The following is a 15660-nucleotide window of genomic DNA, read 5'->3' as shown; positions in this document are numbered from 1 at the left end:
AGTGACAAGAAAAGGAAATGGGAAAGGAGGTAAAATATAAGGTTGGGACCAAGGAGAGCTTCAAACATGCTTTAAAAATTCACAAACCAAATACATACACTTAACACTGAATGGAAAAGTACAAAAAACCCCACACTTACATTAAAACAAAAAACCATATCATAGTGATGATGATATACAAAAAACAGGAAATAGGTGTGTTGCTCCTGGTCTATTGATTGAAGAGTGGAAGAGCTACAGGAAGAAGGAGCACCATAGGAAGTTGGCACACTCATCTTGGGAAGGACACTCTCTCCTCAAATGGATGCTTCTGCTTCCCCTTCTTGTAGACATATTCCTTCTTCTTTGACTTACATTGCTGCCTTGTATCCTTCCTTTCCTTCCATTGTCTCATCTTTGGAAGCATCGGGAGTTACTCAGGCTGATATTAAGTTTAATGCTGGCCCTTCTCTCACAGCAGTCCCTTTGGGGAGGGAGGATGCAGCGTCATCTTGTTCCTTTGTTTCAGGCACTGATAAGCAAAAGATGTTGTCTGTGCGGGCCTCGCTAGGCCTTCCTGGGGTACCCTCCCTGAAAGACCTATTGTCCAATTTAATGTCTACACGCCTTCCAGCATCGCCTCCCCTAGCAGTAGTCCCCCCCCCTTCCTGGCCTTCGCTAGTATGGGTTGTGCGCACTGCCCCAAGCGGGACGCCAACATTAACAGTGCTTCATCATGGGTCGCCTTTTCCCTTGCCAGCAGCGAGGCAATCAACTCAGGTCCAGAGTCTGTCACACCCCATGACATCACTCCCAAGGACGTCTCTGCCCTAGATGACAGTTTCAGTGATGTCACTTTCTCCGCATGCTGCCGTGACGTCACAGCCAGCTACCAGTATGGCGTCATCATCAACAGTTGCCAATCCATTGCAGGTTTTCGTTCAAGCTATGACAGACAAATTGGCCTCTAATTTAAGAGATGTACAGTAGTACCCCTAAGAGGAAAACTTTCTCCTCATCATCATCTTCGTCTTCTCTGCCTTCGTCTCCCTTTTCTCAGTCTCGAGTCAGGTGCTGGAGGATTGAAGACTTTGTTGCTTCATCTTCTGGAGGCCTGAGAGTGGTGTTGTCTTCTTCCACTCACAAATGTGAGTCACCCCTACACATACGTGGACTTAGTTCTTTCTCTCGTGTTTGTGACCCTGTGAAAGATAGTCATTGCCCTTTGACCTATCAGAAGTCTCTCGTTCTTTATGAGTTCGCCATAAAGATGGTGGTTCCTTATGTTAGAAGTCAAGTCATTTTGATGCCTTCTAGACATTGTTCTATGCCTTGATTCAAGTCTTGTTTGCCTGTGAAGTCCAAGAATTCCTCTCCTGTTGCTTACTTCCATGGACGTGTCTCAGGTTGCGGCCATGATGTTCATGACGGACATCTCTCGTGATGGAATGTGCTTCTAAAACTCTTCTTAGTGCTGAGTGTCCATCTTTCTCCAGATTCCAAGAGACCAAGGTGTTCCCTGTCTCGTTCCCCTAAGAGGTCTTATGTTTGTCATTTGCCTTCCAGAGTTCGTGGTCATGACCCTTCCAGGTGGAGGAATCATGCTTCTGCTTCTCTTTCTTCTAGACTGTTTCACATAAGTTGTTCGTCTTCTCATGTACATGAAATCTCTCCAGCTCTTTCTCTTTGACATTTTTAAAAATATTCAATTTTACTCTCGTGTTGAGGGAAATATGAAAAGTTTTTTAAAAATTTGTATTTGTCCTAACATACAAAACTGAGGTCTTTGGATATGGGATTAACTTTCAGCGAGCTGGAAATCTTACTGTTAAACTTTTTGCAAGGTGGTGGTAACACTTACTGAAGGTAGGGGCAGATGTACCACCCACCTAGTCTGAGTTTGCTAAAATCAGTTTACCTTTTGGCCAAGGTAAGAGAATGAGGGGTAGTAAGAGGTGGGCCCTTTATCTAAAGACCTCAGGTTCTATGTTAGGAAAAATACAAATTTCTTAAAAATTTGTCATTTGTTCCTACATGAATACAAACCCTTGCTCTTTACATATGGGAGACTTACTTTTTGGAGGGAGAATTCTAAATAAATCTCTGAACTGACTGGTAGTTTGGCTCACCTCAGTACTGTCGCCCTGGTCATGAGAGACTAGAGGAAGACCATATCTCTGATCTATTGAACAATGAGATGTTCAATCGTCAGATTTCTGGGCATTTTGAATTAAGGGACAGTAATATCCCCAATTCGTAAAGGTTTTGATGAACCCATGGTGTCAGACTATAAAGCTAAGAATAACCAACTGGTTTGCTCATAGTTAGTCCCCCTCTCTCCTTGCTAGAGAGAAGGAAGAATTTGCATCTACTAATCCAAATAAAACTGGATTAGATAGGATGCTCAGTCATCTAGATCACCTGCATGCAGGCCAATCCAGTGTATGATGGCTCGTTCACTGTTCCTCCTTCCACTGGGAGAGAAAGGAAGATATGATAAAGGGAGGAAGCCAGTCCCACACATGCACACACATTCTCCTTGCACCTGCATACCTTATGTGAGATGCAACCTGTCAATTATATACAATTACAAACAAAAACACCTATAAGTAATGAATCTTGCAAAATTATGCAAGAACAAAGTACACTATAGTTAGTATCCATACTATCCAAAGGCACTGGGGAGAGAACATGATTCAACTTGACAGTGAAATACAGAAATAATTAATATAAGCAAAGGGAGACAAGGTGTAACTGAAATTTGCCTGAAACACCAAGACGAACACACACTTCAATAATATGACAACTTTTCTAGGACAATTTGTATTTCTGGGCTCAGCCGTGTCGCTCCGTGAAATGTGTCCTCTTTAGCACTATTTCTAGTAAAATATTGCTATGTCCAATTTAGCAGTTCTCTGGTATCATAGCAATATTTTACTAGAAATAGTGCTAAAGAGGACACATTTCACTGGGCGACACGGCTTCCTCGCCCAGAAATAGATTTTTCCTACGTCAAAATCCCTTTTTTCATAGCTACAAACCTGAGGTCTTGACAATAGGATAATTTCTAGCACCTCGCTGGATCCGGTTAAAAAGCAGATGAAAGCAAGGAATCTTGTGATATCTGGCTACACATGCGTAGCTCAGGTGAGGATTGGTCAAGGACAATGCCGCTATGCCACTCTTTCCCAACTCAGGATGACTTAACAATAAGAGGGGCGGCTAGAGGCGGGCAGTGTAACGTTAAGACCTCAGGTTTGTAGCTATGAAAAATACAAATTGTTTTTGGAAATTTGTCATTTGTTCATACGTGAACAAACCTTTGGTCTTAACAACAGGATAAACTCATACTTGGAGGGAGGTATAAGACATCCTAGACCGGCTGGGGGCCTACCCACCAATCCAGCTCTCAAAAGGAATGGTTTTTGGAGAGGGACTGAAGGCCGTTGAGAAGCTAGATAAATTGAAATCTAACCACTCAGACCCTGAGTGACGTAAATGATACATATATGGAATAACCATTGTATAGGGAACCAAAGACAAACTTTGATTGTCCAATAATAAACCAAGACACCAGGTTTTATATTACTGCCAACCCCTCCTTGCCAAGAAGTGGAGCATATGCTACCCAATAGCGGGTAAGATATTTGTATATTGCATGACCACACCACCAGTATGACTACCTTACTCACCTGTATCAGACCAGTCCAGCGAATGACTTGTCTATTCCTTAGAAAGAAGGAGACCAGCCAACTCGCTCATTCTCTCATCCACAGAATCATCTTAGGTAAGATACAAAGGTGCCCTGTTAAGGGCAACTATGAGTTAAACAACTTGTTGGGCAGCCACCACAAGATCCAGGGAAAACATCCAGAGATGTGGGCAACATCCTTAAGATAGAAGGAAGTGAACGTGGACTGGTGTAACCAAGTACCAGCGCTCAGCACTCTATGTACAGCCAAGTTCTTTTTGAAAGCAAGAGAGGGACCAATACCTCTAACGTCATGCACTCTAGCCTGCACAGATGTGGTGGTGGAATCATCAAGAGTCAAGTATGCCTGTCTGATGGCTTCCCGCATCCAAAGAGAGATGGATCAAGTAAAGATAAGCACTCCCAACTCGCGCAAGTGAAGATGGGCACCCCCCGGATTTAACCAAGTAAATATAAGCACTCCCAATTTTGACCAAGCGAAGATGGGCACCGCCAAAATTCTGTGGATAACGTAAAGATAATGACAAGTGTTGTTTTAGAATTTTATTGTCAAACCAAATAAAATATAAATATCTTTGAAATGGATAAATCATATAGTTAAAAATTATACTTAATGAATACATATTTCATGAGTGTACACAAAAATATAAATGAAGAATTTAATCAAAACAATATTGATTTGCTACAAAAAACATGAAATTTTCATTATTAAAATGAAGTTTTATTGTATACTTACCGAACAATTATGATCATACCCACCCTCCTCCCCTTAGGTGGACGGACGGGCAGAAAGAATTGGATTCACCTGGGCAGTTGTACCTGGTTCTCCCGCGAGTGGAGGGAGATGACGTCATCACCACCAGTGTTGGCGACGCCGACGCGCTAAATTTGAATTTAGTATCCTGCCGCTCGTGGAAATCACGGCTCTATAATTGTTCGGTAAGACACTACAATAAAACTATAAAATTTGTCATTGTGGTTTCTTTCTTTCCACAAAAATTTGCTTAAGTAAGAGTTCAAAAATTCCCTTCTGCATCCGAGCATACGTTTTATTCGTATTTTGTGTCTATTCCAATAACTCTCGATCGATTGCGTATGAACTCCGGTAGCTCTATCAACGAAATTTAACGAGTGATTTACTGTATGATGAGTGAATCCTAGGTCCCTTTGAATGTTGCAATATGCTCCCCAATGATCACTGTGAATGGTTGTTCCTGGCAAAACTACTTTCTTAATTATCGGTAATAGCGTTTCGGCATTACGCGAATAGACTATTTCCATATAACCCAAAGCTGGTGACGAAGATGGGTCAACTATCCCAAATACCAAAATTGGATTCTGAGGAGTGCGTCCCCTGTGGTGCTTTGGTTTGTGGCTGAAGCAAGACTCATCAACTTGCACCGTTATTCCTGGCCCACAAAATCTAAAAGGGTTTTTTTCAAAATATTTCTCGCAAACTTCACGAAAAAAACTGAACATATCAATGACTGTCTTTTTTGAAACATTCAAAAAATGAAGTTTTTATGTTAAAACAAAGTTTAATGTATACTTACCTGGCAGGTATATATATAGCTATATTCTCTGTTCCACCTGGCAGAACAGAAATTTTCAAAACTCGCGGCAAACGCTAGTAACCTATTAGTAGTTCAGGCAACCACCACCCCGTTACCGTGGCGCTCGCGCTAGGAACCGTTCCCAATTGGGCCAGATTTTCTCTGAACCCTGTCTCCTGAGGGGAGGAGGGTGGGAATTAAATTATATATACCTGCCAGGTAAGTATACATTAAACTTTGTTTTAACATAAAAACTTCATTTTAATGTATGACACTTACCTGGCAGGTATATATATAGCTGACTGACACATTTGGAGGTGGGTCAAAGACAGCAACATTATTAGAGTATAAAAATATTATTAAAATATTATTAAAACTCTAGGTTCCTTACCTGCTAAGGTAGCTGACTTCATAGGTCCTGCCTCTAAGCCCGCTTAAAACCTTAGGAGCTCTCAACAAGGAAGTGTCCTGTATGTTGAAGAAGCTAAGACTGGAACTGACAACTGGACGTGACCAATGTGTTGACAGAACCGTACAGCCCTCTTATGCCACAGCATTCAAGCTAGTAATAGATCATTTACCTGAACTACACACACCATCACAAGATAATACTAACAAGACTGATAAAAGTACCGAACACTTTTCTCAGACGACCAAAAACACAAACACCATCACCTAATAAAATCAACTAGCTTAAAAGAAGGTTATGGGGTAGTAACTCCTTTGCCCAATACTGTACCAGAGGACACGTATGGACCCTAGCGTCTGACAATTATCAAAGGTTGTCTGAATATCCTAAGATAATGAGACGCAATATTGAATTAGTTCTCCAATATGTGGATTCAATAATTTCCTTGAGGGTCTAAATTCTTTTTAAAAGCTAATGAAGTCGCAACTGCCCTGACTTCATGAGCCTTCACTTTCAAATACCAAAGCTCTGCTCTTGACACAACATATGAGCTTCTCTAATCAACTCTCTCATGAAGAAGGCTAGAGCGTTCTTCGTCATGGGTCTACTGGGGTCTTTAACTGAACACCAAGCAGCATCAGAATTCCTTCTGATATCTCTTGTTCTTTCCATATAAAAACGCAATGCTCTCACTGGGCAGAGAACTCTTTCTTGCTCGTGACCCACTAACTCCAGACAGACCCAAAACTTCAAAGGATCTTGGCCAAGGATTAGCTGGATTCTAAAAAGATAGTTTTCTTAGCAACATCTCTCAGAGAGGATTTCTCTAAAGGCTCGAATTTGCTAGAGGTTAAATACTTCAAGACCACATCGAGGTTCCAAGCAGGTGGCCTGCATTGGGGTTGTTTCTTGGTACCAAATGACCTAATCAGATCTCTAAGGTCTAAGTTATTCGAGATGTCTAGATCTCTGTGTCTAAACACTGAGGTTAGCATACTTTTATAACCTTTGATTGTCGACACTGACAAACCCAATTCCTTCCTCAAGTATAGAAGGAAATCTGCGATTTGGGTCACAGAGGTACTGGATGAAGACACTTTCCTGTTCTTACACCACTTCCGGAAATTCTCCCACTTCGACTGATATACTGTGATTGTGGAGGTTCTTCTGGTCTCTAGCCACTGCACTGGCCACCTCTCTAGAATATCCCCTCGCTCTGACAAGACTTTCGATAGTCTGAACGCAGTCAGACCCAGAGCGAGGGTATTCTTGTGAAACCTGTCGAAGTGGGGTTGTCTGAGTAAATCTACTCTTAGAGGAAGAGTCCTTGGCGTATCTATTGTCCATTCCAGTACCTCTGTGAACCAACTTTGGCCGGCCAAAACAGGGCTATTAAGGTCATCCTCGGTCCTTTGGCTCTCCCTGAACTTCTTCATAACTTTCCCCAGTACCTTGAAACGGAGGAAAGGAGTACACATCTAAGTTTGTCCAATCCATCAGGAATGCGTCGACCGCCCCAATGCTTCCTGATCTGGAACCGGAGAGCAATAGGTTGGTAACCTTTTTGTTCTGGCTGTCGCAAACAGATCTACTACCGGACGGCCCCACAACTTCCACAGGCTCTGGGCAAACCTCCATGTGCAACGTTCCACTCCGTCGAGAGAAGTTGTTCTCTTCTGCTCAACAGGTCCGCACTCACATTTTTCTCTCCTTGTATAAACCTGGTGAGCAGACGACGCTTTCCTCCTTCCGCCCAAGCAGAACTTCCTTTGCCAGCTTTGTAAAGGGAAAAGAATGAGTCCCTCCTGTTTGCGGATGTATGCCAGAGCCGTGGTGTTGTCCGAGTTGATCTGCACTGTCTTGTCTCGAATCAACTCTCTGAAGTGCTTCAAGGCCAAGAAAATTGCCATCAGTTCCTTCCATGTTTTATGTGCCAACTTGTTTCTTCCTTGCTCCAAAGTCCCGACACCTCTTGAGGGCCTAATGTCGCGCCCAACCCACGTCCGACGCGTCGGAATATAAGATGAGGTCTGGGCTCTTCTGCTGAAGCGACATCCCTCTTGCCAACCTGCCTGGAGTTAGCCACCACTTTAATTCCTCCTTCACTTCAGCAGGAATTAGAAACTGGAAGGAATCCGGTTGCAATTGTTTTCTTGGCCATGAATCCTTCAGGAAAAAACTGTAGAGGTCTCATGTGCAGTCTTCCTAAAGAAATGAACCTCTCTAGCGAAGAGTGTGTCCCAGTAGACTCATCCACTCTCTTGCTGAGCATCGGTCTCTCTTTAGAAAGTCCTGCACCTTCCGAATGCATAGGGCTTGCCTTTCGGGGGACGGAAAAGCCCGAAAAGTCACTGACGATATCTGAATCCCCAAATAAACTATCTGTTGTTGGGGATTCAATTTGAGACTTTCCCATGTTTACCACAAGACCTAGGTCTTTTGCTAAGTTCAATGTTTGATTCAAGTCCTCCAGACATTGACTTCTTGATTGGGATCTTATCAACCAGTCGTCCAGATAAAAAGACACTCTGATCCCTCTTAAATGCAACCTTCTCGCCACATTGGACATCATCCTCGTGAACACTTGGGGGGCTGTGCAAAGGCCGAAGCACAGGGCCTTGAACTGAAAGACCCTGTCCTGAATCACAAACCTTAAATACTTCCTGCTTCCTGGATGAATCGGAATATGAAAGTATGCGTCTTGTAAGTCCAGGGTCACCATCCAGTCCCCTGGACGTACCGCTGCCAGTACTGAATCGTTTGTCTCCATAGTGAACTTGGTCTTTTCTACGAAAAGATTCAGTTGACTTACATCCAGAACTGGCCTCCAACCTCCCGAGGACTTTGCAACCAGGAACAACCGGTTGTAAAATCCCGGAGATTCGTGATCCAGAACAGGCTCTATGGCTCCTTTCTCTAGCATGGAAGCTACTTGCTCCCACAGAGCCGCTTTCTTCACTAATCGTTGTAATTTGCCCCGAGGGCTCTCGGAGATGTTGCGAGAGGAGGTCTCTTCAAGAAAGGAATCTTGTACCCTTCCCGAGCTACGTTGACAGCCCAGGGATCTGCCTTCATGTTCTGCCAAACTTCCCAAAAACCTTTGAAGTCTGGCTCCCACTGTCGTCTGGAGGACTGATATCTCATTCTTTAGAGGTGGTCTTGGCTCCTCTTTTAGTGGGTACTCTCTTACCCCTAAAGGCGGGTCGAGCGAATGTTCTGCCTCGAAAGGCTGTTGCGAAGGCCTAGTTTCCTTAACCAACTTGGATGGTAGAACTTCTTAACTGAAGACGAGAGAATCTTGAGTGGCCTTCTGAGAAAGGGAGAGAGCTATATCCCTAATCACCTCTGAAGGAAACAGCTGTTTCGAAAGGGAGAGAACAGCAACTCCGATTTCTGAGAGTTTGAAACCCCTTTTTGAAGCGAAAGAACACAACAGCGATCTCTTCTTTAATACTCCTGCTGTGAACAAAGAAGCCAGTTCATTCGTTCCGCTCTTAGAGCCTTGTCCATGCAGGACATAATGCTCTTGCTGCTTCTATATCCTGCGAATCTTCTTCTTCTAGGGAGTTCGCCAGTGCTCCCAAAGACCAATCTAGGAAATTGAAGACTTCGAAAGTCCTAAAAATCCCTTTAAAAAGATGGTCAAATCGGACGAAGTCCACCAGACCTTAGCAGGACTGTAAACGCCTGTCTGCGTGAGCTGTCTACTATACTGGAGAAGTCCCCCTGGGAGGAGGCAGGTACTCCCAGGCCTAGACTTTCTCCAGTAGCGTACCATACTCCTGACTTCGATGCTAACTTAGCTGGTGAAAAGCAAAAAGAGTATTTTCCCGCTTCTTTCTTATCCTTCATCCAGTCATTCACACGTTTGAAGTGCCTTCTTCGCCGAGATTGACAGAGTCATCTTAAGGAAAGAGGACTTCTTTGGAGTCCTAGTCTTGGAAAACTGCGATAAGGGAGATAAAGGAGCTGTCGGTTTGAATTCCCCTTCAAAAATAGAAAGAAGACGTGAAGTCAGAATCTTGTAATCTGAAGAAGGTTCCGTATTCTTTTCCCTCACTAATTCCAATTCCTCTTCTGCTGAAGAAATGTCTTGCAAATCACTGTCGTGTTGACGCTTCGCTGACGGAATAACGTCCTGCCGCCTGCGTCCTGCGGCTAACGAAGAATCGGCGTCCTGCCGCCTCTCGATGTCCTGCCGCCTGCGTCCTGCGTCCATCGTAAACACATCTGCTTCCTGTCGCCTGCGTCTTGCGTCCACAATTGATCCCGAGTCCTGACGTTTGCGTCCTGCTTCTTCCGAAACCATTTTCTTCTTCCTGCGTTCTGCGTCCTGAATAACCAAGCGGTCGCTCCTGTCCTCGTAGCGCCAGTGCGTCCTGCGTCCTCGGCGAACGCGTCCTTGTCTTCCCTCTTAGAAGACTTAACGGGAAGGAATCGTCCTTCCGCCTCGAAGATGCCTGCACAGGCGCATCCCAGACTTCACAAGAACTGCCAGCTTAGACTGCATTTCCCTTAAGAAACCCTTCGTACTATCTTCCTGAATGGCAGAGGACGAAGGGGGAGGAGGATTACGAGCGGGACTGCGACGTAACGGAGAGCGATCTTGTACTCTACCCACGGAGAGAGACGAGGGGAAGACAAACAAGAGTGGAGGAGAGTCTCTCATCGAAATCCAAGGACGAGAAGCTGTACTAAGTCCTCTTTAGCACGAAAAATCCTCTTCCTCTTGATCGGAACTGCGTCCCCGTCTTCCGAGGAAGACAACACCTCAGGACTAACTCCAAGCCTCACAATCTTGAGCATGTCTCTCGAGAGCGGTCGATGTCCTGAAAGTTCCTCTTGAGGGGGCGAGACACAACTGCATACCGACGTTCCCGCTCGGAAGTCGAACCATCCGAGGACGCACACTTCCCAGTTACGCCTTTTCTGCGGCGAACTGCAACAGCCTGGGAACTTGCAACAGGACTGTTTCAAGGGACGCCTGACCGCGACAAAACCTCTCTCGCCTCCCTTCGACTGTCGACATGCCTTCTCCCTTGGGTCTGGGAGCTTGACAGAGGTCTAGGTCTATAGCACGAGAGAGACGATCAGACGCCCCCTCCACTACACTTTCACTGACATCAAAAAGCACTAACTTTATCCGTAAGTCGCTGTATCTGGTCGCCATGGACGCCAAGGGCAGCGAACACCTTCACAATCTGTGTATCGTTCGCCTCCTCCGATACAGCAGCGGGCGCAGGAGATACCTGGGGAGAAGGAACTACCAATTCTACGTTAGAAGGAGCTGGAGAGGAAATACATTCACTCCTTTTGCTAGAAGAATTCGACTTCTCACTACGAGAAACCGATCTCCTTACACGATCTTTCTCAAGCCTTTCAACATATTTCATAAATATCTTCCATTCCTTCTCTGATAAATTATCACATTCAAAACACCTATTCTCCCAAGTACACATTCTCTCTACACTTCTTACAAATGGTATGAGGGTCGACCGAAAAGCTTTCGGCCAACCTTACTTACAACCCTCTTTTACACAAACTCTAAACATACTTCCAGTACAGACATCTTTAAAGAAACAATACAAAAGCGAATGCAAGCTAACGTTTTCCGAGTACAATACCAAATATCCATGAAAGTCAGCAACGAGAATGAAAATCCTAGCAGGGAACCACCAACAATGTTGCCGGTTCGGCTGGCAGAAGAAAATCTGGCCCAATTGGGAACGGTTCCTAGCGCGAGCGCCACGGTAACGGGGTGGTGGTTGCCTGAACTACTAATAGGTTACTAGCGTTTGCCGCGAGTTTTGAAAATTTCTGCCAGGTGGAACAGAGAATATAGCTATATATATACCTGCCAGGTAAGTGTCATACATTAAACTGTGTGGTTTGCAATACACTCAAATCTTGACACCAGTAGAAAATGCCTTCTATCCACTTTTGCAATGAAAGCTTTGATCGATAAAAAAAGAATCTTTACAAATTGATTCATAGTACATACTTGTATTTGGCGCAGTTTTTGACTAGGCACTTCCAGACATATTTATCTTAAATTGAAGACCGTTTCGTCCACTTCATTAAACTTTTACATAAGGGACATTTTAGTTCTTTCCTCAGAAGATTCTTCTGCTTCATCCAGTTTATTGCAGGAAGCGGGTCTTCAACCACCAATGGCTTAATGATTTGTTCATATAGAGAACGGTCCATGTTTGGAGGCTCTATGTTTTGTACAAATAGGAAACTGTTTTACTAACAGTTCACAGAAACCAACTTGTTAAAGATTAGTATCTAATTATGTGTTTAGAAACAAAAACAAGCAATGACATAACAATGAAAACTGAAAACAAATTGTTAAAACATCGGGTATTTCTAAATAGAGCAAGTAAAGATAAGCACTCCCCAATTTGACCAAGTAAAGATAAGCACCCCGGAGTGCTTATCTTTACTTGATCCAAAGAGATAGTATTCTTAGACACCTCTTTCTTTGTACGCCCCTGTGCTAACAAAAAGTCTGTGGCAGTCTGGTCTAAGGTACCGAGTCCTTTTAAGATAGCAATGCAGGGCCTGGACAGGGCACAACAAAAGCTCTTGAGCATCACCACCCACAAAGTCAGTCAGTGATGAAATGGAAAACGAAGTGAACTTGTCATCATGCACCGAGGGATTTTGGGTCTTGACCACGAATTCCTGGACGAATTCGAAGGACATCGACACCCAACCCCTGGTGTGCTTCACCTCATAGCTCAGACCGTGGAGCGCTCCTACCCTCTTGGAAGATGCCAAAGCCAGAAGGAAAACTGTCTTGAATGTCAGGTTCCTGTCAGATGAGCGGCGCAAGGCCTCATATGGATTCTTAGTGAGGCTCATAAGAACCAAGGAGATATCGCACGTCGGAGGCTTGAGCTCTCTAGGAGAATGCGACTGCTCAAACCCCTTAACTAGGAGGGAAAGTTCCCAGGAAGAGGAGATGTCGATACCCTTAAGGCGTAACACCAAACTCAGGGCCACCCTTAGCCTCTAATGACAGAAAATGACAGTTTCTCGTCTTTGAGGAAGGTTAAAAAGTCTGCTATTCGCTGAATAGTGGTCGTCATGAGTGGAGAAAAACCCCGTTTACGACACCAATCACAGTAGATCGCCTATTTGCCTTCGTAAACTGCCGAGGTCAACTTTCTAAGACTGCTGGACATGTGACCAGCTGATCTCTGAGAAAAGCCTCTCGCTTGGAAGAGATACACTCCAACCGTGAAGAGACAGGAATTCTACTGACTGGTGGAACCTTTCTGCATGGGGCTGATACAGGAAATGTCGCCAAGGGGGAATCTCCCTCGGCACCTCTGACACCAGATCTGGGAACCATTCCGCCTGAGGCCACAGAGGGGCTACCAAAGTCATCCCGAGACCCTGTGAACTCATCAGCCTGTTCAGAACCTGATGGATCAAGCAAAACGGAGGGAAGGCATACACCTCCAGGTTGTCCCAGGGATGTTGGAATGCATCCTCTTCCAATGCTAAAGGATCTGGAACCAATGAACAGAACACCTCCAACTTCCTGTTGAAGCGTGTCGCGAAGGATCTGATCCCAGTGACTGAGTTTGTCTGCAACCACGTTCCGTTTCCCTGGGATATACCTGGCTGAGAGCTCTACCGAATTGCTGACCGCCCACTGGTGAAGCTCGACGGTCAAGGCGTGAAGTTGTTGTGAAACCAAGCCTCCCTGTTTGTTCCGACATGAGAATGACAGAATGACCCTCTACCTTCCCCCGAAACTTCTTCAGACCCAGGAAAGCAGCCTTCAACTCCAAGATGTTGATATGTTGCTGCTTATCCTCCAAACTCCAAATGCCTGAAGCAATGAGGACTCCTAAATGAGTGGCCCAACCTGCGAGAGAGGCGTCTGAAAACAGAAGGAAGTCTGGTGGGAGAGAACGCAGAGGGACACCCTTCAACAGATTCTGGTCGTCCAACTACCAACGAAGGTCTTCTCTCACATCCAGAGACAGAGGAACCATTAACAGGTGAGAGTCCCCCGCCGGAGACTAGAATTCTCCCAGTCTATTGCAGAGACTGAAGATGAAGACACCCATGAGGGACCAGCTTCTCCAGGGAAGACAACGCTCCCAGAAGAACCTGCCACTGATGAGCTGACTGATGTGACTTTGACAGGTAGTTGCGTGCTACCACCCGCAACTTATCCCATCTCTGATCTGACGGGAAATCTTTTGCCACTGTTTTATCGATGACCATGCCCAGGTAGAGAATCCTTGAGTGGGTATGAGGTTCGACTTTTCCTGGTTGACTAATATGCCCAGTTCCAGACATAACCGAAGTAGACGATCCCCGTCCTACAGCAGTTTTTCCCTGGAAACTGCCAAGACTAACCAATCGTTGAGGTACCTCAGCAAACGGATCCCCTGAGCATGGGCCCAACTTGACGAGAGAGAAGACCCTTGTGAGCACTCGAGGGGCTGTTGTCAGCCCAAAGCACAAGACTTTGAACTCGAAGACCTTGCCCCCAAGAGAGAAGCGAAAGAACTTCCTGGATGTGGGATGAACTGGGATTTGGAAGTATGCGTCCTCTAAGTCTATTGACAGCATGAAGTCGCCTTCCCTCACGGCTGCCAACACCGAACGTGGGGTCTCCTTCTTGAGCCGTGTCTTCCTGACGAGGTGATTGAAGGTGGATAAGTCAATCACAGGCCTCTATCGCATCCTTGCCCAGCATTTTCTGCACTTCCTCCCGAAGAGCCAAGAACTTCAGAGAATCTGAAGGATACGCCTTCCTGAGCTGCGGCTTGTCCGACAGAGGAGGAGAGAAGTCGAATGGCAGTAGGTATCCCACCCAAAGGACATCTACCAGCCACTTCTCCGCCCAATACCTCTGCCATTTGGCCCAGTCGCCCACCAGGCAACCATCCCCTCCCCCGTTGGCACAGGAGAGGGAGAGGCACCTAACCTACCCACAGCCCCCTTTACCTCTGCCCCTTGGGCCCCTTCTTGGCTTAAAAGGAACGAGAGTGAAAGGGGCGTTGATCTTCTGACTCAGGCTGAGTCTATCGGGAAGGCCCTGCCGAACTCGAGGTCCTTGACGGCCTACCAGGCGACGATCTCCTTGACTGCTGCTGGACAGGACACGGTGTCGAGCGATCTCTCCATCCTAGACAGAGCCTCATCCCTTCTAATCAGAAGAAGATTAGCCCATAAATTAGCACCGAGGTGAGCCAAATATGAAAACACCTTGCCCCCGGACTGCAACAGACTGGCAAGCAAGGAGGCACTCACCAACCCTTCCAGGGACCTGTCGGAAGCTATCTTGGCAATAACCACAGACCAGAAGTCCAGCCAAGAAACAGTCTGCAACATGGAGCAGCTGTAGATTCCAATGCTGAGGCATCTTGCAGAGACAAGGACGGAGCCACTAACCTCACCTGTTCCAAAGTCAATCCCGGATTCAGGCAAATGACGTCTGGGTTAAGATGGCGTGACAACAAAAAAGCAGAGCTTGTAGCATAGTACTTCTTATGTCTCGTGAGAGGCGGGGGTAGTAGTTTGGCAGAGCCCCAAGAGTGAAGCGACCCGTCCTGGTCCGAAACAGAGGCATTAACCTTCTGCAAGACTGACTAAACGTGCCCCGACAAAGGAAGTGAAGAGATGATTTGGGGTCCTGAGTAGCTCCCACCAAGGTTTCCAAGCAAGAAGGAGTGTAAGACGACTGGGCCCGAGTCCTACTTTCCAAATTGTTAATCCCATGAATGACATCAACAACTTCCGAAAAGGAAGACAAAAACTCTTGCGTGTCTCCCTCCTGTTCCGGCAACGGAGACCGACGACGAGAAGGATGTGTAGGCTCCTCTAAGGCACCTTCACCACCAAAATTAACGGAAGGGTTAGCAGCCAAACAGCCCGAAACCCCAACTCTTGGAAGCACTAATGAGAGAGGCAGGAAAACACTCCTACTGCACCAACTCCGTGCTCACTACCTTAGACCTCTTGACAGGCGCCTTGAG

At 45.7% G+C, this 15660-nt stretch overlaps 1 protein-coding gene across 2 annotated transcripts in view; it reads right to left on the bottom strand.

Annotated features, from left to right (window-relative positions):
- Positions 1-15660, bottom strand: part of LOC135210332 (uncharacterized) — a 109657-nt gene that overhangs the window by 15792 nt on the left and 78205 nt on the right. The gene's annotated exons all lie outside the window — the stretch shown is intronic.

The sequence above is a fragment of the Macrobrachium nipponense genome, chromosome 39 (assembly GCF_015104395.2).
Source record: "Macrobrachium nipponense isolate FS-2020 chromosome 39, ASM1510439v2, whole genome shotgun sequence".
NCBI classification, from domain to species: domain Eukaryota; kingdom Metazoa; phylum Arthropoda; class Malacostraca; order Decapoda; family Palaemonidae; genus Macrobrachium; species Macrobrachium nipponense.
Note: the sequence above shows the minus strand (reverse complement) of the source record. Positions and strands in the feature narration are given on the sequence as shown.